The sequence below is a fragment of the Saimiri boliviensis genome, chromosome 2 (assembly GCF_048565385.1).
Source record: "Saimiri boliviensis isolate mSaiBol1 chromosome 2, mSaiBol1.pri, whole genome shotgun sequence".
Taxonomy (NCBI): Eukaryota; Metazoa; Chordata; class Mammalia; order Primates; family Cebidae; genus Saimiri; species Saimiri boliviensis.
This window is the reverse complement of record NC_133450.1, coordinates 230,929,367-230,956,590: the sequence shown is the minus strand read 5'-3', so window position 1 is coordinate 230,956,590 and position 27,224 is coordinate 230,929,367. Positions and strand designations below refer to the sequence as shown.

The following is a 27,224-nucleotide window of genomic DNA, read 5'->3' as shown; positions in this document are numbered from 1 at the left end:
CCCGACAAACATCTGGCTTTTAAAAATATTGTCTTCTTATGGACCCAGAGCAATCTACTTGGTCAACTGAAACAGAACAGTAATTTCTTTGTTCTACCAGGCCATGCCTTCCCCTCCTTTTCCGAGACAGAGCCTCATGGATGCAAAAAAGAACACTGCATATAAACACTCAAAGGACAACATAGCATGGAAAATAAATCAAAAGAGGACTTTATTATCTAGTCCAAAAGGAAATTAGTTTCCTACCCTGGAACTGTGACTCTGATGGCTACAAACCAGTAGTCGATTTCTTAATGTGAATGTGTTTGATATTGTCAGAGTTCAAATAAAATAGCTTATGTGAATATATCTTAAAAAGATCTATGCAAATGTTCATGTTTATTATTATCAATGTATGTTTTAAATCTCTTTCCTCGCCAAGTTTAGAATAATTTATTTTTTTTCTCGATTCTACATACCATAAAAAGCTTTTAAAAAGGAAATATTTTTAAGCAGAAGAAAAAAAGTGGCTTCAAGACTAAAGATACTGTGATTTGTGTAATGATAAGAATATCTTCAATGGGCCACTGCTTCTTATAAAGCCCTTCTCACTAAACTTATATAATCATGTATATCTTTCAAATATATCTTCAACATATGAATTTTACAGAAACACATTTAGTCCATTACACCTGTTATGGACTAAATGTGTTTCTGGGCAAAAGATACTCAGCCTTATTAGGAAAGACCTATTTATTCTTTTAAAAGAACATTTTATTACCATATAGCTTGTACACTTTTTAAATTGTATGTATACATAGAAAAAATTAGAAACAAATATGCCAAACACGAATAGTGATAATTCTGGGTTGAAATATGAGTGATTGTTATTATTTTTGATTGTTTTTTATACTTTTCAGACCAGATATAATTTAGCTAAATAAAAATCAGGTCAAATAAAATTTCATGAACTCCATTCTGGCTTTATCAGTGATGCCTGACAGCATTATCCCCTCTCTACAGACATTTTTGTATTTGGTTAATGTACAACAGCAATCACTGATGGCCATGACCATACCATAAGTCACGAAACTTCGTTGGCCAGGTGCGGTGGTTCACGCCTGTAATTCCAGCACTTTGGGAGGCTGAGGCAATTGAATCACGAGGTCAGGAGATTGAAGACCATCCTGGCTAAGACGGTAAAATTCCATCTTTACTAAAAATACAAAAAAGTATGCAGGCATGATGGAATGCACCTATAGTCTCAACTACTCAGGAGGTCGAGGCAGGAGAATTGCTTGAACCCGGGAGGCGGAGGTTGCAGTGAGCCAAGATTGTGCCACTGCACTCCAGCCTGGGCAACAGAGACTCCGTCTCAAAAAGAAAAAACAAAAAAAGAAAGAAAACAGAAACTTTGTTGAATATCTACTATGTGCAAATTGTCCTGAATAAAATAGAAAATTTGGCAAAGTTGGTTCAAATTTTTAATCTCTAAAATGAAGCTTTTTTTCTTTTGCTAGCAAGTATTTGTATGACTTTGGTTCATTTCTCATCTTCGAAAAGCGGAGCACAGCATTTATAAAAGTGGGAAAACATACTTAAGCACCCTGGAAAGTTAGTGTTGATGCTGGTCATTTTTCAAATAAACAATTAAACTGAACTTTATCAAGATAAAAGAGTTATTATTGTTAACTCCCAGAATTACTTGGTTCTGTCTGGGTCCTTGTTTTAATTGATTTAAATATTTTGTGCTATCAGATTTCTGTTTTTCAAGTTCAAAGAAAAGTGGATGATCCAGAGAGATGAATGTTAGTGATAAGAAAAGCACAAATTCAATACTCTCAGACTATCTAAATAAAAACACAGTATATTTTGATCCTTGGCCTACTAATGAAGGAATTTAATCTCTAGTCACATGGAGCTTTTGGCCTTGGATTTTGAGAGGTGGAGTTGACCATTTATAAAAGAAGATGGTTACGAACAATTCGTGCTTGTAAAAATAACTTTCTTACAGTTTTTATGTTCTAAAACCAAGAGGCATGGATGATATTGCCATAAGACATACTTGCTTATTTTAATGGAATTGAAACCTTTAGTGTTTGGCTTTCTTACGCATTTTGCAAGCTAACAGTGGCAATTTTTTAAATTTTGGTACTAGTATCTAATGATATATTTAAGAGCATCTGGTCATTATTATGCGTTTTTAGAAGGGAGAATATTATTTTCAACATGTTTTTAATCTGTTGGGTACAGATTATACTATTTCTCATTGACTATCAATACAGTATGAATATGACCCTGTCCTAGAAGAGATGTGTTGAAGAGTGAGCATGCCATGGTTTGGATATGGTTGGTTTGTTTCCGTATAAACTCATGTTGACATTTGATTCCCTGTGTGGCAGTGCTGGGAGGCAGGCTCTAGTCAGAAGTATTTGGGTCACGGTGGCAAATCCCTCATGAATAGCTTGGTGCTGTTCTCAAGGGAGTGGGTAAGTTCTCTCTCTGGTGGGACTAGATGAGATCTCATGAAAATGAATCCGTTTCTGTGGGAGTGGATTGTTGTAAAGTCAGGACATCCCTTGGGTTTTGCCTATTCTTACAGGTCCATTTCACCTTTGACCTTCTCCACTGTGTTATGACAGCCCGAAAGCCTTTGCTACAAGCCACGGTCATTCCCTGAACTTCCCAGCCTGCAACCATAAGCTAAATAAGTATCTTTTAGTTATAAATTATCCAGTCTCAGGTATTTGGTTATAGCAACACAAAACAGACTCAGAGGGCTTTCGAGTCTGTCTCACCTAGTCCTACTTGGCACCTCTCTTTCCTTCTTGAGCCTCATTTTCTGCACCCATAAAACTAGGATGAAAACATCTACCTCACAGGGGTATTGTAAGAATTAAATGAGGTTATAGAAGGGAAGCATTAAGATAATTTCATGATACGTAGTTTTCAATAAATGCTTACTCTTGTTTGGTTATTGATAAGGTGGCTTACTCAAAACTAAACAGTTGTATCAGTGTCCTTAGCTGGCCAGATCTCTGATTCCGGATGTCATATCCCACATCATCATTCTGTTCTTGAATCTATTTCAGATACTTACACACATACATAGTGTATAGATACACATGCACTATTGCGTATATACCAACACTACTGTGTGTAAATACATTGTATCATATACGTATATGTATATACATGTGTGTATATGTATATTACATTATATATGTATGTATATGCATATATATATATATACACACACATGTATATACATGTACATGTATTACATTGAGTCCAGGAACTCAAGTCCAGCCTGGCCAACATGGGAAGATTCCATCTCTGATATATATGTTTGTGTGTGTGTGTGTGTGTGTGTGTGTGTGTGTACTATATATATATTATACGTGTGTGTGTATATATATACATACACACATATGTAATGCATATCTAATACACACACACACTCACACACACACACACACACACACACACACACACACACACATTAGAGATGGAATCTTGCTATGTTGGACAGGCTAGACTTGAGTTCCTGGTCTCAAATGATTCTCTCACCTCAGCCTCCTGAGTAGCTGGGACTACAGGTGTGCAACACTGCACCTAGCTTGTTTAATGTTTTTTATGCTTATAAATGGTATTTTTAAAATGTCAGTGTTATGTTTTTTTAGTTTCAGAAATATAATTGATTTTTGTATATTGATCTCATATCCTGCCACCTTGCTAAATGTACCTATTTGTTTAGGTAGCTTTTTTTTTTTTTTGTAGATTCTGTAGGATTTTCTACATAGACAATATGCTGTCTTATGAAAAAAGACAATTTCACGTCTTCCTTTCCGATCTGGAAATTTCTTCCCTCTTACCTTAATGCACAGGCTAGAAACTCTACACTACAATGTTGAATATACAATGTTGACAAGAGTTATTCTTTCCTTGCTCCTAATTTGAGGGAGAAAGAATTTAGTCTATTATAATTAAAATACTAGCTGTAGGTGTTTTGTAGATGTTCTTTACTGAGTCAAGAATGTTCACTTTACTTTGCTAAGAGTTTTTATAAGGAATGGCTGCTCGATTTTGTCAAATCCTTTTCCTGCATCTGTTGAGACGTTTAAAGGATTAGTTTTTTTTTAGTTTGCTAATATGCTGAGTTGTGATTTGAATATGTCTCCATTTAGTCATAATGTATTACCTTATATATATATTGTTCATTGCCTCTATGTTCATATAGAAAATTGGCATGCCATTGTTTTTTATTGTAATGTCTTTGTCTGATTTTTGTATCCTTTCTGCTGCTGTCTTCAGGTCTCTTGTTCTTTTTTTTTGTTTTTTTGTTTTTCTCATTTCTTAGGGTGCAAATTCAGTTCAAAAGAAATTATAAATTTTCTTCTAAGTGTTGCTTTATCCTCAACAGATAGGTTTAGGTATCCAATGGGTTTATTTTCATTAGGTTAAAAATATCTTCCAATTTTCCTTTTGATTTTCTCTATGAGACAAGTTGTTTGGTAATGTATTATTTAGTTTTCAAATATTTGGGGGTGTTTTCAGATATCTTTCTGATGTTGATTTCTCATTTAGTTCTATTGTAATAAAAGAGCATGCTTGTTTTGTTTGAATCATTTTAAATATTTTGATATTTGTTTTATGGCCCAGAGTATGTTCCATTGTTCTATTATGGTAAATGTCATATATACACTTAAAAAGAAACGTGTATTTTGTTGTCATTAGTTAAACTGTTCTATAAAAATTAATAGTTCTAGTTGGTTAGTAGTGTTGTTTAAATCTTCTATATCCTCACTGATTTTCTATTTATTATTTTGCTATAATTGTGGATCTGTTTGTTTTTCATTGCAATTTTATCAGTTTCACTTCATATAATTTAAAGCTCTATTATTATGTGTATAAACATTTGGGATTGTTATGTCCTCTTGATGAATACACCTCTTTATTATTATAAAATGATCTTTGTTACTGATGGTGATAGTTTTTTTCTCTGAAATTGCCTTTGTCTAATGTTAATATAGCCACTCTAGCTTTCTTTTGAGTATTATTAGCATGACACATCTTCTTCCATTTTTTTACTTTTAATCTTCTTGTGTCTTTAAAGTAGGTTTGATGAAGTCAGTATATATAACTGAGTTTTACTTTTTTTTTCCTATCTGAAAGTCTCTGGGTTTTAATTAGGAAGTTTAGACCATTTATAGTAAATATTATTATTGATATATTTGGATTTAAAATAAAAATCTATTTGTTTTATATTTGTGCTATCTGTTCATTGTTCTTTTTTTCACTTCATTTTGCATTCAGTATTTTTATAATTTCATTTCACCTCTTATATTAACCATGGTTTTAATTTTTTATATTTTATAATGTTTTGACATCTTCAAGGGCCTTACCGGCTGGAAAGAAACTGCCTTTTCCAGGGCTAGCTAATTCTTAGAAATAACTTGGTATACAACAATTCACAAATTCTGAGTTCATATCACCAACTACCTCCTTTATCCAACTCTCACACCCCAAGTCATTATTTCTCCTTCACTAAATCAACTCAGGTCCAAGTACCAGACAACTAGGGAAAACCCCTAGGCCTCAAAGACCATCAGAATTATTCAGACTAGTCAATCCCAAGCTGTTTCCTCTGACCTGCTTGCCTTTCCAACAGAAAACATAATAAAGACTCTGGCGTAGGCTTTCCCTTCACCCCTTTCTGTCTCTTGACCAACAATGGTATTTCCTTACATGGTCCTGCATGGTGTGGTATGTGCCCTCTTAGGAAATGTAAGTAATAAAAATCGTTTAAAAATGACATTAGTTTCTTTGTGTCATCACTCAGTCACCTCCAAAATTAAAATGAGCACAAATGAGACACCTCATTTGTTGACTTACTAGCTATAACTCTGTTGTAGTATTTTAGTCTTTAGATTTAAACTTGACAGTATACATCTTTAACATATCACCATCTACTTTCAAGTATAACCTCCTTGCAATAGTGTACTTGCATTTCCTCTTGCACAATTATGGTCATAGGTTTTACCATTACATATGTTATAAACCACACACTGTGCTGTTATAATCTTTATCTTCTTTTAAGCAAATATATTTTAAAGAGATATAAGTAATAAAAAATCCTAATGTATTTACCATGAAATGATCTGGTGGTCTTCATTCCTTTTATAGTTTCATATTTCTCTCTGATACTATTTTCCTAGTGCCTGAAGCACTTTCTAAAAAGTTTCTTACAATGCAAGTTTGCTGGTTATAAATTCTTTTAGCTTTTTGTTTCTAAAAAAAAAAAACAACTTCATTTTCTTGAACTTACAAGTTTTAAAATAATCTTTATTTTGGAATCTGTTTTCACTGGGTAGCAATTTTTGGTTGATACATGTGACCATTTAGGACTTTAACAATGTTGTTACTCTACTCTACTCTGTCTTACATTGTTTCCAGTGTAAAATCTGCTGTCATCCTTTTGGTCTCCTGCTGCTCTTAACATATATTCAAGGCAAGTGGCTCATGCCTATGGTCCCAGCATTTTGGGAGGCTGAGGTGGGCAGATCACAAGGTCAGGAGTTCAAGACCAGCCTGGCCAGCATGGTGAAATCCCATCTCTACTACTAAAAATAAAAAAATTAGCCAGATATGGTGGTGAGTGCCTGTAATCCCAGCTACTTGGGAGGCTGAGGCAGGAGAATCACTTGAATCTGGGAAGTGGAGGTTGCAGTGAGCTGAGATGTTCCATTGCACTTCAGTTCAGGAGACAGTACAAGACTCTGTCTCCAAAAAAAAATACACTCAATATTACTAGTCTTAAGCATTTTAATAATGATTGCACTAGGTGTAGTTTTCTTCATTTCTTTCTGTGCTTCTAGCACAATGAACTTAGATTTATGAACTTTCAAGGTTTATGTTTTTCATCAAATTCAAAATATATTTAGCCTTTATTTATTCAAATATTTTTTTCTGCCCAACTTGTTTTTTAGGGGCTCCAATTACATATGCATTAGAAGAGCTGAACTTTTTCCATGGCTCACTGACATTCTGTTAATTTTTTAGTAGATTTTTCTTTGTGTTTTATTTTGGATATTTTTAAGTTTACTAATCTTTTCTTCTGTAATATCTAATCTGATGTTAATTCCAACCTGTGTATTTTTCATCTCAGACATTGTTTTTTTCATCTTTAGATGTTTAAACTGAGTCTTTATTATTTTTTCCGTGTCTATATTTAAAGTTTTCAATTTTTGCCTGGTTCTTGAACATATAAAATACCATTATAATTACTGCTTTAATATTCTTGTCTGTAAATTCTATTGTTTGTGTCATTTCTGAGTCAATTTTGATTGACTATTTTTTCTACGGATTATATGTTGTAATTTCATGTTTCTTTGTATGCTTGGCAACTTTTTATTGGATATCAGACATTGCAAATTGTACCTTGTTGGGTCTTGGAAGTTTCTGTGTTCTTGTAAATATTGTTGAGCTTTATTCTGGGAGGCAGTTAGGTATAAAAGAAGCTTGATCTTTTTAAGTATTGTTTTCATCTTTGTTAAGCAAAAATATACCAATTTGTTGTCCATGACTAAATTTACCCCCATACAGAGGTAAGACCCTTCTGAATATGTTCCATAACGCTTCATGACTTACGATGTTTTTCACTCTGGCTAGTGGAAACAGAAATTATTCCTAGTCTACGTGAGTTCCAGGGATTGTTCCCTTTGATCCCTGAGCTATTTCTCTAGCTTTGGATAGTTTCTTTTCTTTTCTTCTTCTTCTTCTTCTTCTTCTTTTTTTTTAAGATGGAGTCTCTGTCTCCCAGGTTGGAGTACAATGGTGTGATCTCAGCTCCCTGCAACCTCTTTCTCCCAGGTTCAAGCCATTCTCCTGCCTCAACCTCCTGAGTAGAGGCGAGTGCCACCACACCCAGCTATGTTTTGTATTTTCAGTAAAGATGGGGTTTCACCACCTTGGCCAGGCTGGTTTCAACTCCTGACCTCATGATCCACCTGCCTTGGACTCTCAAAGTGCTGAGATTACAGGCAAGAGCCACCACACCCGGCCTGGATAGTTTCTTTATACACAGGTGTTAATCAGTATTGAGCAGAAGATTTCAAAGGAACTATTCACAGTTCTTTGGAGCTCTTTGTGAAGTTCTCTCCTTCCTGGTACATTTTCTGTGAACTTTAGACATCTTGGCTTCCCTGGATACCTACCTCAGGAGGCCTTTGACTCAGGAACGTTGCTGGGCTCCACCTGGGTTTCCTCTCCATGCACCATGACTTGGAAACTCTCCATAGGGAGTAAGCTGGGGCCGTTATAGAGCTTAATCTCATTTGTTTACCCTCTCTTAGATCACTGCCCTTTGTTGTCTGATTGTGTTGAAAATAGTTTTTGCTTATGTTTTTCTGTATTTCATAAATATTTTATAAGGATGCCCCTATATAATGATTGTATAATTAAAATATGTTATTTATTTATTTATTTATTTATTTTGAAATGAAGTTTCACTCATGTTGCTCTAGCTGGAGTGCAATGGCTCATCTCGGCTCATTGCAAGCTCTGCCTCCTGGGTTCAAGCAATTCTCCTGCCTCAACCCCCCAGGTAGCTAGGATTACAGGTGTGCATCACCATGCCCAGCTAATTTTTGTGTTTTTAGTAGAGAATGGAGTTTCACTATGCTGGTCAGGCTGGTCTTGAACTCCCAACCTCAGGAAATCCACCCACCTTGGCCTCCCAAAGTGCTGGTGTCATACTTTTCAAAAAGAGTGAGTGCCGCTTCTCCAGATTGCGGAAGGGAGTCACCAAACTTAACAATTAATTACATGAATGTAGTCAGAATGGAGAAAACAGGCAAAAGGGCTTTTTATTGTTCTTTCTCAAATATTGTTTGTTTCACTCATAACTTCAATGGAGTATGAATAATTTTTTTTATTTTTCAACTAGTAAGAGATGGAAAGATGATTTTTGAAAACATTTACTATAGTCAATAGCAAAAGCAGAAAATCTAAGAACTCCTGCCTGTGAGTCTTTTCAAAACTCACCATTGATAGTAGTTCATTAAATTAAAAAAAAAAACAACACTTTAACAATCACTTTCATGGAAGAGAGGTTCCTTTTGCTACTGTCAGCTTTTTACCCTTATTTGCTTGAGGAAAAAAAAGTAGGGAGACACGTAGTATGGCAGATTATTAAATCCATATCATACATTATTCCTAAGTGGGAATCACTTTTCCAAAATCCTGGGTGTAATCATCTCTTAAAATACAGCTTCACTACTCGAAGTCATTGGCAGTTCTCCAAAGAGACTAAACAGAACTTCAAATATTATTTCAGAACACTGAGGGAAAAGGGGAGAAGTGAGATTGATTTCATTTTAAATAACCGGAGAGGAGCTCTGCAAGGGCCAGACTTTTCTGCCTTATTCCTGGGTCTTTTGTTTGCCAATTAGGGAGTATCACCTGGATTCAGAAGTTGGGCTAAACCAAAGGCTCATTGAAACAGAGACGGGGAGGAGACACGATCCCTTCACAGCTGTCCTTGTGTGTCAGCCCAAGTAACAGATGGAAACAGCTGTGCCCCAGCCCACATATGCCCTCATGAGAAAGCCAGTGCAGATCAGTGACTCCTTGCGATTTTGGAAAGCAACTTGATCCCTTACGAAAAGTGATGGCATTTGTGGTTGTTACATAAGGGTCAGGGGAATTCTGAGAAGGACCCCCAGCTTCAAACTCTATCCTTCAGTGGGGGCTGAGCAATCCCAACAAAAAACGAAAGCAAATTCCTTAACCAGAGAAGGAAGCACTTCCAGTGTGACAGGTACTCAGGACTGGGCTTGTGAAGTTTTGCTTTGGGCCCCTGAAAGATGAGAAGAAAACAGAAGAACTCACTTTTCTGCCCAGTTCCATAGGAAACTACACACACAGAACTAGACACTTAGGAGTAGGTAGATAGTGATCATGCAAAGGTACCCTGTGTGATGAGCAGAAAGCAGTCAGGTAGGGTGCCCTGCAGGGAGGGAGGCAGGCTTCAAGCCCCCAGCAACTCAGGCCACCAAGTAAAAAAATCCATAACAAAATGCTTTCATCTTCACCAGTGTCCCTGGGGATTCAGGGGCCTTCTTCCTCATGGAGATCATGGAAGGCATCTAACATGCCTGAGATGAAAGAGTATTCCTGCTAATATTAAGTTCCTTAATATTATTGGCTTAATAGTAAGCCAAGTTAATTGAAACACTGGATGGGTTTACCTCATCCAAACATAAAGGAACCACTATGATAAAGCCCTGGGACTGGACATTAAGGATTATGTCTGTTCTTCATAGGTTTGTTTTTATTTATTTTGGAGTTTTTTTAGGCATACAGTCCAGACTCCCTCCCAAGCCCCACTTCTCCTCTGGGCAGCCACTTCTTGTTACCTGTCCTTTAAAGTTTCTTAAAGCATATCCAAACAGACACATACAGATCACTGTCTCGCCTCTTATTTATTCAATGGTAGCACATTATAGAAAGTTTCTTTTTTTTATAGTTTTATAACTTTCCATTGTATGACATATAAAAATAATTTAATCAGCACCTCACCCACAAATTAAATTAATTTAATCATCATTAAGTTTTTCTAGTCCTTCATGATGACCAACAATGTAGGCAGGAATAACACTCCACATACGTCATTTCACTCATATGCAAGTTTCCTATATTTCTAAAAGTGGAATTACAGGACCAAATGGCATGTGGATTTTAGTGATTCAACCAAATTGTTCTAGATGTTCACAAGCAATGTATGAGAATTTTCTACATTCTTATAGAGTATATTCACACTTCTAGTTTTGCCATTTAACAGTAAAAAGCAGTATCTCGGTGTAATTTTAATTTTGATTTTTCTTAAGTGAGTGAGGCTGCACATTTTTATATGTGTAAGAGTTATCTACATTTCATTTTCTGCAAACTCTTTATATCTTTGCTTCTTTTTCTGAGTTGCTGGTCTTTCTTTCCGAATTTCTGCTACTGAGCCCATCTAGTAATTTTTAAAAATTCATTATTGTATTTTTCAGTTTTAAAATTTCCATTTGGTTCTTGCTTACATTTTCTATTTCTCCGCTGTGACTTTCCACTTTGTCATTTGTACTTGCTTTAAAATCAGGGCATTCGTATAATAGCTGCTTCATGATTTTTGCTGGATAGTTTCAACATCTGTGTAATCTCACTGCTCACAATTGCCTTTTCTCTTTCAAGTTGAGATTTTTATGGTTCTCAGTGTGATGAGATTTTGGATTGCATCCTAGACATTTTCAGTAGTATGTTATATTATTCTGGTTCCTATTTAAGTCTTTGATTTTAGCAGGCACTTGACCTGTTTAAGTTCAGAATGCTTGTTCCGGTTCACTTTGTGAGCTGTGGTTCAAAAGTCATTTCCTTTTCAAAGCCTTTACAGTGCTATTTCAATCTGCTCCACTTGGGTGCTACCCTGAGGCGAATCTGTAAGTCGGGAAGTGTTTCGGACCAGTGTTCAGTTTTTCTGACCCTTGAATCCTTTTGCTGTGTTGTTTCTTGTCTGTTTAGTGCATGGGATACTCAGAGTTGTACCCAGGATTTCATACACAGATTTAGAACACTGCTTTCTCCAGTTCTCTCCTCCACATAGTCCTCCCCCAGCCTCTAGTTAGGAGAGGTAGGGATAGTCATGTTATTGCAGAAGGAGGAGGAGATGATTGGGCTTCATCCCCAGTGTTCCCCCAGCAGCACATGGTGGTGGGGGAGGGGTTAGCCAGAACAAAAGGACAGATGTGATCAAAATGTTTTGCTCTGCTGGAAACACTGGTCATATGGCTAAAAAGACTTTTCTTGGGCTTTTAAAATTTGTACCCATCTGTGTTTCTGGGTTATAGGCATTGCTGGAGCCCACACTGCCATACACGGGAGAAAAAAATTAATGAACAAAACAAAACAAACTCATAAACAACACCCAAAGCACTCCCTGCTGGATGATGCCTTGAGTATGGAGGAACTTGCCAGTCTGTCTTTCTTTTTCCAACTTCAGAGTCTTCCGTCAGTTGCTTTGTGAACTTCGTCCAGGGCTTTTTGTTATCGTTAGTGGGAAGAACAGAGCGGAACATGCTTATTCCATTTAGTCTAGATACTAAGTGTGGAGATCTACTCACTTTTTATGAAACTGCCCCCCGAGAATCTACCCTGGACCTACCCCACCTTCCAGCTCCCAGAAAACCCCAGCAGGTCATTTCTCCATGCCTGGGTCTGGATCATGACCAGTGACGCTTTCTGACCCCACCTCACCATGCCTCAGGGGTTGCATGGTCTCCTGACTCAGGCTCCACGTCTCATCTACCAAAGTGAGGTTAAGGCTGGCATGTTCTATAAACCATGTTACCCCTATACACCACACCTACCTAGGTAGTAAGTGCTGATACAGTCCCCACATTTACCTCCTGAGGACAAACACTAATGCTCAGAGGCAGTGCCACTGAAGCCATAAGAAGGAAATACTTTCATAACTGCCTCATAATATTCAAAGTTTCCTCCCCCACTAAGCAGCCAAATTTCACATTATTATGCCCTTTCTCATATCCGCTTCCAAATTACGCTGCCTCAAGCCGGTCAGCTAATGAAAGGCCCCGATCCCCGAAATAGCTGTGTCTCAGACACTTGCCTACCTCCCAAGGCTTGAAGACTACCTCTGCAAGGGTAGTTAATTCTGTTCTCAGTCAAGGGCTTTCACATGAATCCATTCCTGGTTTTCTCTATTTATACATTATCTTATACTTACAACTCTCCCTCTTTAACAAACAACAAACAGTATGAAAACAACATCGGTAACAAGAACAAACAAATAAATAAAAACTCCCGGCATCCTGTTGCTCTGCTCTGATTACCACCATCTCTTCTTTCCTTTCCAGACAAGCTTCTTGGAATGGTAATCAATGAGTCCTCCCATCCTCCCTGAGACTCATGTCCTATCTCAGCTTTGTTTAACTCTTACCACTTCATTAAAAGGTCATTGGCCGGCGGTGGTGGCTCATGCCTGTAATCCCAGCACTTTGGGAGGCCAAGGTGGGTAGATCACGAGGTCAGGAGATTGAGACCATCCTGGCCAACATGGTGAAACCCCATCTCTACTAAAATAAAACAAAACAGGCATGGTGGTGTGAGCCTGTAGTCCCAGCTACTCAGGAGGCTGAAGCAGGAGAATTACTTGGACCTGGGAGGCAGAGGTTGCAGTGAGCTGAGATCATGCCACTGCACTCCAGCCTGGGCAACAGGGCAAGACTCCATCTCAAAAAAAAAAAAAAAACACAAAATGTTCATCAAGGCCCTCAACAACCTGAATATGACCAACTCCAGAGGGAACTTGCCAGTCCCCGTAACTCCTCACCCGTTCTCGATAGTCTCAGCTCTCTTGGTTCTGTGATAGTCCTGTCTTTTCCCTCCCACCTCTGTAATAGTTTTTCATCTTCTTCATAAATTTCTCAGCAGCCCATCATCCCTTCTACACGAATGCTACTAAGATGATGACAGTGGTGATAACCATCCCCATTATGCACTGAGCTCATATGCCGGGTTCTAGGCCAGGTGGTTGGAATGCATCACAACATTTAATTCTCATTAAAATCCATTTTTGGAATGTGGAAACTGAGAACATTTCTCAGGTTATTTGCCCAAGTTTAGGCAGCTATTCTATGGCAGAGGATTTAAGTATAGGTTTACCAACGAAATTCATTTTTGGCCTGCTTCACAGTTCGCTTTACATCTTCTCCTTGAATTATTTTGGCTATTTTCGTAGTCTTTCCTGAGGGATATCTATCAAGAGGTTCTTCCAATCTGAGCTTCCAACGCCTAAGTCAGACTTTCTCCTGAACTTTTCAATCTGGATATCCTCTACTGTATTAGTCAGAGTTTTCCAGAGAAACGGAACCTCTAGGATAGATAGGTATATCGATGGAAATAAATTTGTTATAGAAACTAGCTCATGTACTGATGGCAGTTGAAAGTCCAACAGACAACCTGCTGTCTGCAAACTGGAGAACCAGGAAAACCAGTGATGTAATTCAGTCTAAGTCCAAAGGCCAGCACATTGGGAAGCTGATGGTACAAGTTCTGGTCTAAGTCCAAAAACCTGAAAACCAGGAGTGTTGATATCTGAGGGTAGAAGAAGATGGATGTCTCAGCTGAGAGAGAGAGAGAGAGAGAGAGAGAGAGAGAGAGAGAGAGAGACAGAGGAGAGAGAAAGAATTTCTTCTTCTGCTGCTTTTTTTGTTCTATTAGGTCCTCATATAATTGGATGATGCACACATCCAATTATATGAGGGTGGAGCCCAAAGAAGAGGGTGGGTCTTCTTTGTGCAGTTTCCTGATTCAAATGCTAATGTCTTCTGAGACACCTGCACAGACACATTCAAAAAAATAATGTCTTACCAGTGTTCTGGGCATTCCATAGCACAGTCAAGTTGACACATAAAATTAACCACACACTTAGAAACCTTGCAGAACTCATAATATTCCCTCTTCTACACCACCTGATCCTTCCACCGTGTTCTGGGTCTTTGTGATTGAGACAGCCAGCTTCCACCCAGTCATGCAGGAGACACACAAAACATTTTTGGCTCCTCTTCTTTCCTTTGCCCTTCACTTACCATAAAGCCTATTAATTTTATTTCCTGTTCCTAGAATCTAGCTTTTCTTCTCACCCCAACTAGTACTCTCAGGCTCAGGTTCTTATATCTTCTTTTTTGGTTATAGCAATGAATTCCTACCAGGTCTTCCTATTTTCATTTTATTTTTTTTTTAGGTCTGTAAGCTTCATTTAAAGCATCTTCCCTCCCCCATGTCCTCCCCCCAAAACACCCAAAACATAAACATGGCAATTCAGGTTATCTATTTCTATGTAACAATCCACATGAAAACTTTGAAGTCTAAAACAATTTATGATTCTCTCTCCAATTATGTGAGTTGATAAGGGGAAATCCTCAGTTGGGGTAATTCATGCAGTTGCATTCAGATGGTGGCTTAGAATGAAGTCATCTAAAGGCCTAACTTGGCTGGATGTTCATGATGGCAATGTACAAGATGGTTTTGGCTGGGAGCCCCGCTGGGGTGACTGACCAGACCACCTACATGTGGCATCTCCATGGAGTTTAGACTCTGACAGCATGGCAGTTTGCTTCTAAGAGATGTCATGTTCCAAGAGCAAGTACTCTGAGAGAACTAGGCAGAAGCTGCAGGACTTCTTAAGACCTCTTCTTAGAATGTAACTTCTGTTGTCTTCCCTTAGCCAAGCAGTTGCTTAAGCCAGCCTAAACTCAAGAGGAGGAAAATTAAAGCCTACCTTTTAATGCAGTGAGCAGTACACATGCACAAAGAGGAAAGCCAGTGAGGTGATTATCTTGGAGACTATTTACCTCAATGACCATATCATTTTTATGTGACTAATGGCTGAATTGCTCCCCAGTCACTGGGACATGAAGTCCAAGCTCCCTACAGCACAATGCGTTGACTTTCTAGGATTTGCAACACAGACTTCTGCATCACCTTTTCCTTCGACTCCCAGCATTCTGCAGTTATTGCTTATAAGTCTCTGTATCCCGCCTCTGTCATAGATCACAATGGTTATTCCCTCTCCCCACCCACCTTAATATCCTTACTAATCTTTCTTAGCCAACTTCTACTTCATCCTTCAAGGCCCCTTAGATACCTCATTCTCTAGAAAGCTCTCCTGGAATCCCAGCTTGGGTAGAGTTAGCCACTTTTGTGGGTTTCTATTGCACCGAGTGCACTTATCATAATGCTTGTTATAATATAATACTTGTATTGATATTACACATCTGTGTTCCTCTTTCCCTTCACACCCTTAGATGGTTAGCCCCTTGAAGGCAGGAGCCATATCCCATCCATCTTTGTATCTTTCGTGCACTTTGGTGTGGTAGCTTTGCAGTATCAACTTGCCTAGACAGAACTACATTTCCCAGAATTCCCTTCCCTGCATGATTTTGGTTAGAGTGGACCACAAAAGAGTCTCCTGGGGGACATATGGAGATTGGAGGTGAAGCAGCAGCCGTTTTTTGTAGCGCACCCAAATGCTACTTGCTGCTGGTCTGGGACAGCAGACCCCTGCTGTCCTGCTTCATCCTCTTGGCTCTTGGGCCAGCTCTGTGGTAAAGGTCACAAACCCTTCCTACAGGACACCCACACCAGCAAAGTCAGAGGCAGCAAGAATTGGTATGAGTCTCAATCCATCCTCACGGGTTCCAGCTTATGCCCGTGGGCTCCATCTTGTCCTTGCTTCCCCACTGCCTGCCTTGTGGGCAATGCTCTTACCGAGATTGCTTAGCAAGAACCCACAACTTTGTAAGGTACAAATCCCTGTAACAAAGATACACACACACACACACACACACACACACAAAGGTACATATGTATATGTGTGTGTGTATGTGTATATATGTGTGTAAGTGTGTGCTTGTGTATTTGACATGCATACATAAAACCTCCTAGTGAGTCTGCTTCTGATTGAACTATGACTGCCACAGATGAGAGGATTTATCAGGGGAAAACCGAGATATGTCAAAAACAATGACAAATCATCTGCTTTTTAAATAATCATTGCTGTAATAATATTACAACTAAGCATATCTCTGTGTGATCTCTTCACTATCCCACAGAACAGTGTCAGAGAGGCTGGGTTAGAGGCTGGCTGTATCGCTTGCTAGCTATGTTCAGAAACATCAGTTATATCCCTTGCTAGCTATATTAGGAAACCTCAGTTTCCTAATCTGTAAAATACAAGGAACAATTGTAGCTACCTCACGGGTTCATGGAGGATTAAGAGATAATAATACACTTGAAATTCTTAGTATGTGCCTAACATGTAATTACTATTTAAACCAAGTTAGCTGATATTAACTGTATAAAATACATAACTGCTTGTAGATAGCATATTTGTCCCCACAATAATTTATATTCCATCCATGTACATTTATACTCATAATTCAGAAACCACATTTCTGTTACTGAAGTGCAGAGATTATAATGCACTTCAGAAGTCATGAGTACAAATATTTTTACACTGTTCCTAATCATTTATAGGTTAAAAAGTTTATAATAATGAAATATTCCCCAAATTAATAAAAGTATAAGATTAAAATGATGTAGTCTGCTTGCCTGTGTTGATGGCATAAACCCAGAATTTTATAACCCCTTCATTCCTTTGGCTCTTTCAGAAATCGCCTTAGAATTTTAAACTCTTCCTTCTTTAAAAACCGAATCAGGCCAGGCATAGTGGCTCATTCCTATAATCCTAGCACTTTGAGAGACGGAGATGGGTGGATCACTTGAGGTTGGGAGTTTGAGATCAGCCTGGCCAGCGTGGTGAAATCTGGTCTCTACTAAAAATACAAAAAAATTAGCTGGGCATGATGGCACGTGCCTGTAATCCCAGCTACTTGGAAGGCTAAAGCAGAAGAGTCTCTTGAACCCAAGAGACAGAGGCTGCAGTGAGCTGAGATCATGACACAGCACTCCAGTCTGGGCAACAGAGGGAGACTCCATCTCAAACAACAACAACAAAAACAAACCTGAATCAATCTATGTATTTAAAATGGCTTTGTAAATTCTAAATCATATATTTGGTTGTCCTTTTCACCTTATCTGTGTAGAGTCATTTCAGAAGGTAGACATAGCCATGGCATTTAGAACCAGTTCTAATACTGATCCATATAGAAGGCTTCTAAGATCCCGCTAAAATCTTAACAAAATGAGGAAATGACGACAGTTTTTAGAAGTCCCACTGGATCTCAGGGACAGGGCTTGCAGGAATGTGCAAGGCAGAGGGTGAGAGACTGACTTGCGATGATGTGACTTTTCTATTCATTTGGCCTTTTGGAACATTTAATTTTTCTGAGCTCTCTTTGTTTACGAAATGAAAATGCTTTTATTAAGTTAATTAAATTATTTTAAGAACATAAACAATGTGAGATAAGGCACTCAAACATTTTAAGCCTCTCTGTCTCTCTCTGTGCTAACAAACGGTCGGTGACATAATAAAACAAGTATATTTCTAAATAAGGCAAAAATGCCTGGGTACTGTCTGATGAAGCAAGAAGCCAGACAGAGCTTCCTACTGTTTCTCCTGCCCCGACGCACACTGGGACCCTTAGAAACCCAGCCAACAATGGACAATACCTTCGTATTTGCTTATCACCCCTCGGCGACTGAGAAGGGCTCTGGATTGTGAGAACTCAAAGCAGGGCTTTCCCATACCTACCTTAGACTGTAATGGTCTGGCTATATACATGTTCTTACTCCACTATCCTATACACATCTTGAGAGCAAACCACAGTCTGTATTCCCACTTGTCATATAGGAGGCATTATCAATTATATTCTACAAAACAATTTTTGAAACAATTTTCATTTTTTAGCAAATTAAACTTTCAAATATAATGTTAAGTACTTCAAATATTGAGATGAAGCAAACCAAAGTCTCAGCCACTCCTTTTTCAACACCCTTAAATGAGTCCCAGGAGGCTCCAGAACCTTGTGTTAAAGATAAAGGATGAGATGAAAATGCTTGCATTTCTAAATGCTGTTTCCTGAGGAGCTCAATGTAATATTCTTAAGGTTCAAGAGGATGAGATGTATATCTTAAGTCATAGACAGGACATGTTCATTGTCAGTGCTGGGCTCAGCACGTGACTGACAGGCGCTGATCCTGGCTCTTAACAGTCCCCAGATTCTGACAGCCACCTGGCACAAGGGGCATCCTCCTATGCTGCAGATGGCCAAGGGCAAAGGTCAGAGGGCCTGATGCACTGTTCACTCTTTCTTGCCTCTAGCTCCTGCCTTCCCACATGTGCGCTTCTGTTACCTGAATCACCACAGCTGCCTTGAATCCCCAGTAAGCATTTTGTTTAAAATGTAGACCCACTCAACTTCCAGGAGCTCATGAAAGATGGATGCGTATACATTTTTGGGAATGAGAAGAGAACTAGTATTTCCGTCCCTATCCTGATGCATGCATCATCCTCAAATTGAAAAGAAAGTAGATAAGCCTGGTGTGGTGGCTCACACCTATAATCCCAGCACTTTGGGAGGCCAAGACAGGTGGATCACAAGGTCAGGAGATTGAGACCATCCTCACTAACATGATGAAACACTCTCTACTAAAAATACAAAGAATTAGCTGGGTGTAGTGGCATGTGCCTGTAGTCCCAGCTACTGGGGAGGCTGAGGCAGGAGAATCACTTGAACCCGGGAAGCAGAGGTTGCAGTGAGTTGAGATCACGCCACTGTACTCCAGCCTGGGTGACAGAGCGAGACTCTGTTTCAAAAAAAAAAAAAAATGCATAAAGTTAGAACATGTTCACTGTCTTTGAGGAACTCATGGTCTCATGGAAAGATAGCATGTCTTATCTTGTGCTGTGGATTTGTCTTGAGAGAAACTGTGATGTCTCTTCCAGAACTGTTGGGTGCAAGAGTAGGGTTCTCACTCACAATGCTTAGAATCATTGATCATTGTGATCATGTGATCATGGTGCACAAAACAGTCTAGCCTGTTCTTCTTAAGTAAATTTCAAAGATCCAAGAAAACCCATGTGTCATGATCTCAAAAATAAAACCTGGAGACGAAGAATGATGGCTTTCTGCTCTTAAAGGAGGAACAGGTGACAGGAAGCAATGTCACTGGAAGTGGGGTTTCCTCTTCTGTAAAATCCACTTATTGCCATTTGTTTCCCCTCATTCTTGGTGTTTTGCCAGTAGCTTGTGAAGGAGAATGAGCTGAGGTGTGCTTTATTGTGTCTGAGCCACAGTGCTGACTTTATGAAGACACAGCCACAGCTGTGTTCCTGCTGTTCACCTTTCATCACTACTTCCACAGAGTTCACTGCTGGCTATTCGAAATTACAACATTGGCAACAGATGCAATCTCTAACAAGTTTAGCTGTAGCCAGAGGGACCAGCATTCTAGATGGTTTGATTTGTGCCCACAGTTTCTTGTTTGGATGATAGATTATACAAACTCCCAAGTTATAGCCGATACATATAGAACTCACTTTTTTCATGTGATTTTGGTTCAGTGATTTCATTAATGAGTATTTACAGCTTTTTACACATAAACTCACAGTATGAAGCTACTCCATGCTACTACAAAATCGCATTTATTGTGCTTTCTCAGTTTTTCATCAGAAAATCCTTCTTTGAGACATAAGCATTGCATGTTTTCCACTCTGTTTTGAAAAAATAATTTCAGCAGGGACTCGTTCATGAAGATACTTCAGGTAAGAGAGGAAAGGCTCCCAAACGAGATGTGTGGGGGCCACTTTTGAGTGCTATCATGTGCATCTCAGCCATCGCTCAGGAACTTCTCTTTTTTTCTTTCTGAAGCTGCCCAAGTGACAGTCCCACCCTGTCCCCTGTCCCTGACCTTGGACATGGGCAGCAGCACTGTCCTAGGGAGGGGGAGACAGAAGAAGGGAAGATGGTGAGCCCAGCCACTTCTCAGCCCGATGGGGGATCCTCAGCAACATCTCACCCCACATTGTCCCCTCTCCTTTGCTCCAGAGAGGATGCTTTCCATGTGCGGCTTCTCTGTGATCTTTCTCTTATGTCTTTCCTCATGAAACCAAAGTGCTAGAGGGATCAGGAACTATGGTGGACCCAGGAAATCCCATGTTCATGAAGAAGGAAGAGAATGCTGGTGGGAGGAAGGCTGAGGCCTGCAGAGATGGGGCTGAAAAGCTGCTGCCTACGTCATCTGAGGCTGCTCTAACAGGATACCGTACACCTGGTGGCTAACAGGCAACAGATGTTTATTCCGACAGTTCTGGAGGCTGGAAGTTCAAGAGCAAGGCACCAGCAAATTCAGCATCTGGTGAGGGTCTGTTTCCTGGTTTGTATAGATGTTGCCTTTTCCCTGTGTCCTCCTATGGTAGGAGGGGCAAGGCAGCTCCCTGGACCTCTGAAAAAGGCACTGATCCCACTCATGAGGGCTCTTTAATGCCCATAATCATTTCCCAAAGGCCCCACCTCCCAATACCGTCACATTCAGACCGCAGCAGCCTCCTCTTCATTCTCAAAGCCCCCCTCAATACAAACCTTCCTTTCAAAAGGGCTTTGGGGCAGAGATTCTGAGACCCACCGGGGCCTTCACAATGGAGAAGGTTGACAGCTGCTGTGGTTGGAATAAGAGGAGTTAATGGTAACGGAAAAGAAGCTGACGCCCGAGGAGGAGAGTTGGGGTCACAGGATAAAGTGCCTCCAGGGTTTCTATCAGTGGGAAACGCTGACTGGGTAACCGTTGCTGCTTGGAATACCCTCTGTATGCCATTCCGCCTCCTCACCCAGACTCCATCCCTGCATCCTCTCCCTCTCCTGGTCTCCATTAAGTTGCAGCAGCGTCTTCCCAAAGACAGGGGAACTTCTGGGCGACTGAGACACTGAGGCCTTTTGCTGCTCGTCACAACCAGGGTCTCTGGAACCATAGACAGGCAGCCTGGGATCAGACGGAGGCAGACATTCCTTATGGATACGGGCAAGAGGTAGGGAGAGGGTCTCAGTGTAAAACGGGCACCAAACCACCACCCAGGACTACCTCAGTCAGGATAAAAAAGGGAGGCTATTGAAGCATCATAATGTGCTCCCTCTACCCCAGGGCCCGCCCGGAACGCTGGGGGCCGCCACCTGCTTGCCTGCGAGCCTTCCATGTTCCTGGGCGCTCCTGTTCCCATCATGTTCCCGGGCGCTCCTGTTCCCATCATGTTCCCGGGCGCTCCTGTTCCCATCATGTTCCCGGGCGCTCCTGTTCCCATCATGTTCCCGGGCGCTCATGTTCCCCATCCGCTTACTGCAGCGTTAATGAAGAAACTCGACTGCCAGGCACGCTTCGAGGAATAACTCGTGAAACAGGCTGTAAAGCCCGGGCCCATGGCTTGCTCTTTGGGGACTTGGCACTTACGTCTCTTTTTCCATTTGCACAGACTGAGCAGGAGGCCAGGCCTCCCCGCCCGGGCCTCGCTCGCAAGGCCCCTCTCCTCCGCCTCCCAGGTCTCCCACTCCGCCCCGCGCCCCCAGGGGGAGACGCAGGGGCGCTGCGCCGACCGAGGCCGTCCCCGCCGCACGTTTCCGGCAGGACCCGGCCTGAGTCCCGGAGGCCCCCGGGTGCGAGTCTGTTTCTCCCCACTCGCCGGCTGCGCGCCGCCCTCAGGCTCGTTTCTCGCTCGCTCTCGCCGTTTCCCGGGCAGCCTCTGCGTTTCACCGCGCGGACGTTTCCGGCTGGCGGGGGATGGGACGGCGGCCAGCCCGTTCCCGTTCGCGTTCCCGCCTGGCGGCAGGCGCAGCTGCGATGAGTTCATGCCTCTGCCGTGGCCGCGGGGCCGCGAAACAGGGCCGGGATTGTATTCACGGGCTGGAAAGTAGCAAGTGTGAAAGACGCCCGTGGCGGACTCCACCTCCTGCCTTGTTACCTCCCCCCCCCCCCAAATTTGCTCTTATCTCCCGCAAAAACTCCCTGAGTGCCTTTCCCCGCCTCCTGGCAGCCCTGGGAAGGAGAGCAGCCTTGGAACACGTGTCCTCCTCAGGCCTGAGTCCCTCCGGGCCCTCCTTGGCCTGGAGCAAGGTGGAGGGAATGCCCAATACACGCCTTTAGGTGAGTTTTAGGTTTCAGGGGAAATAATGAAATTCTGCATTTGAATCTGAAAATGAGTGCGTCAGCCTGTGAGTGGTTGGGCGAAGCAGGAGTGAAGATGGCCCTGTTTCTCCCATTAGCTTGTCCTCCCAACCTGGGGAGAGCCTGACCCAGTGAGGTGGCCATTAGAACCCAGGAGCCTTACTCCACCGTGGTCCAGAACGCGGAGAACTGGGACCCAGGCACTACGTGACTTGCTTGTCAGGGCCCCTGACATTTCAGTATGGTGGCAATGGACCCAGTGTGCCTGGGTGGGAGGAACATGTGGACATGGATTGTCAGATATGACTATGTGCGTGGTCGGGCATTGCTTGTGATGGTGAAAAATTGGAGCAACCTAAATGCCTACCAACAGGGGAATAGATAAATAAAGTGTGCTGTATTTATATGATAGAATTGTATACAGAAATGAAAATAAATAAAAGTGATCCAGTTGAACTAGACTGGGATAAGGCTCAAAAACCAAAAATGAGCAATTTGCAGAATGAAACTGCAGTATGAAACCATTTATGTAAGAAAAGAATGAGGGAGAGGGAGAGAGAAAGAAGAAAAGAAATGCAAGAAAAACCCTCATGAAGCAATACTGCTTCCTGTGCTGCAAATAGGCTGTATTATATATAGGACTGCAAGCCTAAATCTCCAAACCCCAAACTATCTAAAGGGAGGGTTCAGAGGGATAGAAATTGGAGAATGTGGTCAAAAGACACTTTTGAGTAAAAGTCCTAATATTTAAGAAGAGAGTGAATTCGCTCATTTCTTGTGTAATTAAAAATTCATTACAAAATAGGGGAAAACGAGGTGTTAGTGGTTTACAAATTTCGTCCATCCAGACTGAGCAGATGTGGAACTTTGCAGTTGACTTATTTGTGAGTAATTAGTGGTTTTGGTTCCGGTTTTTTTTTTCCTTTTGCTGAGGTGTAACAAATTGATATGATTAAAAGGGTGAGACAAGGTATGTGGGAGTGTGCGTGTTCATAAATCAACAGGTGACTGTGTTAAGTAACCCTCAAGAGAGTTCTTTTCCAAGTAGTCGGTCCTGTGTGGCCTTGCTGAGCGGAAGGGTCGTCATCCTGTCAGGTCAAACACGGAGCTGCAGCATTTATTGTTCTAATTGTGCGGTTTAGAAACAGGTGGGGGACAAGGGTTAGGGAGCCCTGATCTGTTTCGTGGAGTCCTGCCATCTCCCTTTGTACCTTCCACTTGGAAAATCTTGCAAGTAGACGTCAATTAGCAATGCAAGCACCATGTTGGAAATTCACTTTATTTGGGCCTTGTGGGGAGGTTAGGTAAGTGAATAATTTAGCTAAGAATTCTGCAAACCCATAGGTAGTGATTACTATAGACAGAGATTTTGAAATATGGATGAAGTGTGTGTATGTGTGTGTGTGTGTCTGTGTGTACATGTGTAAATTAATATACAAAATTTAAAAAACATTCTTTTGTTAAAGGAGAACATTTAAAATTAGAAAATAAATTACAAACTTATTAGGAAATAGCTTGCTTATGTTTTAGAATCAGTATGAATAATACTAGTTGTTTTCAAAAATGATCTTTTCCCTAACTGTAATACTTACATTATCATTATAGAAAACTCAGTAAAGTATAAACAACACTAATAGTTACATTATCATTGTAGAAAACTCAGTCATCAAAGAAAAGTATAAACAACACAATTAAAAGCAAACAAAAATGAAGCAGTAGCTAACTTTTGATGGTTGAATCGTGTGTTTTCTTCTAGACTTTTCTATTATTAATATAACAAAATCTCCATCCTACTGGTAATATTACTTCGTAGCCTGTTTTGATCATACTGTTAATACTATCTGAGAGGCCACCAATCCAGAAGTTTTCCTGTGCCCCTTCTGGTCCGTTTCCTACCCACCCCAGGCATTGGTGGCCACTGGTCTGATTTTTATCACTGTCTCATTGCCTTTTTCAGAATGTCGTATGAATGGCTCAAGCAATATGTAGCCTTTTGTGATAAGCTTCTTTCATTTATCATAATGCTTTTGAGAGTCTTCTATGTTGTTTCAAATATCAGAAGTTCCGTCTTTTATTGCTGAATAGAATGCCATTCTATGGGCATATTACAATTTGTTTATCTATCATTTGGGGGATTTGCTGAACATTTAGATTTAGTCTCTGGGTCAAAGTCTGTCACCTGTTTTGAAATACTCTTGGATATTAATTCTTCAAATAACTCTCTGCCCCATCACAGCCTCTCCTCTTCTTCTGGGACTCAAGTTGCAACTGTGCTAGGGAGCATTTAGTTGGGTTCCCTATATCTCTTATGCTCTATTTTGTTCTTTTTATTTTTTTTTCTCTCGATGCATCCATTGGATCTTTTCTGTGGACTTCAGCTATGCTGTATTTTTTCTTTCAGATCCTTGAATATTTCTGATGCTATTGTTGTGAGGTTGGTGCAAACAATATCTGAAACTTTACTTCCATCCCTTTTTTGCTTGGTTGATTCTTAGTCATCATCTCGATTCTGCTTCCCCGGAAATGCCTTCTCTGACCTCCACGATGAAGCCAGATGTTAGTTCCTCAAAGTACTCTGCTTCTTTCCTCTTTAGCACTAACCAAAGTTGCAAAACTTGTCTGCCTTCCTTTCTAGATCATAAGCTTTACAGGGTAGGGATTGATCTGTCTTTTGTTTATTGTTGTTTCCCCATCTGTAGCCTGGTGCCTGAAACAAAATAAGATCCTAATATTTTTGAAATGTTCAGTGAGTCCCTCTTTAGATAGCTGGGGGCAGGCCTCCTGTGATTCTTTAGATAACCTCATCATAGCTCAGGGTATCTCACCTATGCTTATGTACCGAGCATCTCACTCTTGGTGATGATCTTTACAGAAATGTCTACTGCATATGGCCTCAGTTGACTTCAGAGATGGAAGATCAAACCACTGCAAGAAGGGCAGGATCAGAGACATTTCTGCCATAGCATGGTTAAAATACCAAGCTGAAAACAGAACATAGGCTTGAACATAACTGTAGTGGACAACCCTCAGACTCGTGGGGAACTGCTGGCTTTTTTGGCTGAATTCTTGGTTGTAAACTTCTAATTTTGTGGTTGACCTAGAAATTCTCATTTCTGGGAAATGACTGGGCCAATTCTCTGTTCTCCTACTTTGCAAAGGAGCTTCTGTTGTTTCTGATTCAACATTAACTTGCCACTCTGGCTTTCACTCTTATTGTCTAGGGGATTAAAGTTGGTTCATTCGTTCTTTCTTTCTTTCTTTCTTTTCTTTCTTTCTTTCTTTCTTTCTTTCTTTCTTTCTTTCTTTCTTTCTTTCTTTCTTTCTTTCTTTCTTTCTTTCTTTTTCTTTCTTTCCTCTCTCTCTCTTTCCCTCCCTCTCTCCCTTCCTTCCTTCCTTCCTTCTTTCCTTTGTTCCTTTTTCCTTTCCCCTCTCTTTCTATATGTTCTTCCCTGAGGAAGACAAAATATAACTTCATAAAGTATAATTAGAATTTCAACCAAAGGAGCCTCATTAATGCATTTCTGAGGACATAAAGTTTACAGTGGGTAAGGAGATGAGTTTAATGCCCTGTATATCAAAATGCACAAGAAATTTTTCTGGAACATGTGTATGTAGAAATCTATGAATCTATGGATGATAGCAGTAGTAAGAAGAAGATATAAATGAGAATATAGGTACTGTCTTACTTAATCTTCTCACATATCAGAACATAAAGCATCGTTACTAATTTATAGAGAAGTTAATTTAACTACAAGGACTGTAAGTTGGAGGGGTAAACTAATGGTGAAACTGGGAAAGATGCTCAGTGCAGAACCCCTACATAAGGCTAAGATTAGAGGAAAAACATGAAGGATATAGATAGTCCTTCTTTAATTTGCATTCTCTCTTGTTTGTTAGGAAAATTGTACTTTCAGCAAATTGAACTAGCTAATGCATCATTCTGATCAAATTTTAAACCTCGACTACCTAAAACCTTCCAGTAGCTCTTTATTGTCTGACCAGAGCCAGGCAAGTTTGCATGTTATGAGCTTTCCAAGAGAGGCTTTGTCATTTTCTACATACCCGGGCACATTGAGAGTTTCAAAAGGAATTAGGTTATCAAACTTACTTTCCTACAGAGCGTCTTTTCTCCTGAAGCATCTTTCAGTTTCCCAATGATCTTGGAAAACGCAATACAGAAAATAAAATTTAAATACCTAAGTCTTGTTCTTCCTTTCTTAGTTTATACCTTTCTGGCCATCTCAAAGTTTTGCAAGGGCCAGACAAGGAATGTAAATGAAAGAAGCCAGGAGAAATGAAATGATGGGTAATAATTACCTTCCGTAATGCGAGGAAGGGAGTGGCTTACTAGGAAGTACATGCTTATTGAAAGGAGAGAGCTGTTGAATGTCATGTGAAATATAGCCTCAGAATTGCCAGGCAGTTTGAAACTCTAAGTGAACTTGGAAACTTGAATTTCAATCTATACTATCATTATTTTTAAAGGATGGCAACTAATTCAGATTTTAAATTCTCCGCGGGTGAACACTGCATGAGCCAACATGACTCGTCCACAAGCTGAATTTGCCCCA

At 40.3% G+C, this 27,224-nt stretch overlaps 1 long non-coding RNA gene across 1 annotated transcript; it reads right to left on the bottom strand.

Annotated features, from left to right (window-relative positions):
• Nucleotides 1–12,284: 12,284 nt before the first annotated feature.
• LINC02872 (long intergenic non-protein coding RNA 2872) lies at nucleotides 12,285–22,339 on the bottom strand. Its single transcript, XR_012515306.1, has 3 exons — nucleotides 22,309–22,339; nucleotides 21,943–22,259; nucleotides 12,285–13,909 (listed from the first exon to the last, which is right to left on the bottom strand). It is a non-coding gene; the product is annotated as a long intergenic non-protein coding RNA 2872 (long non-coding RNA).
• Between the last annotated feature and the right edge of the window lie 4,885 nt (nucleotides 22,340–27,224).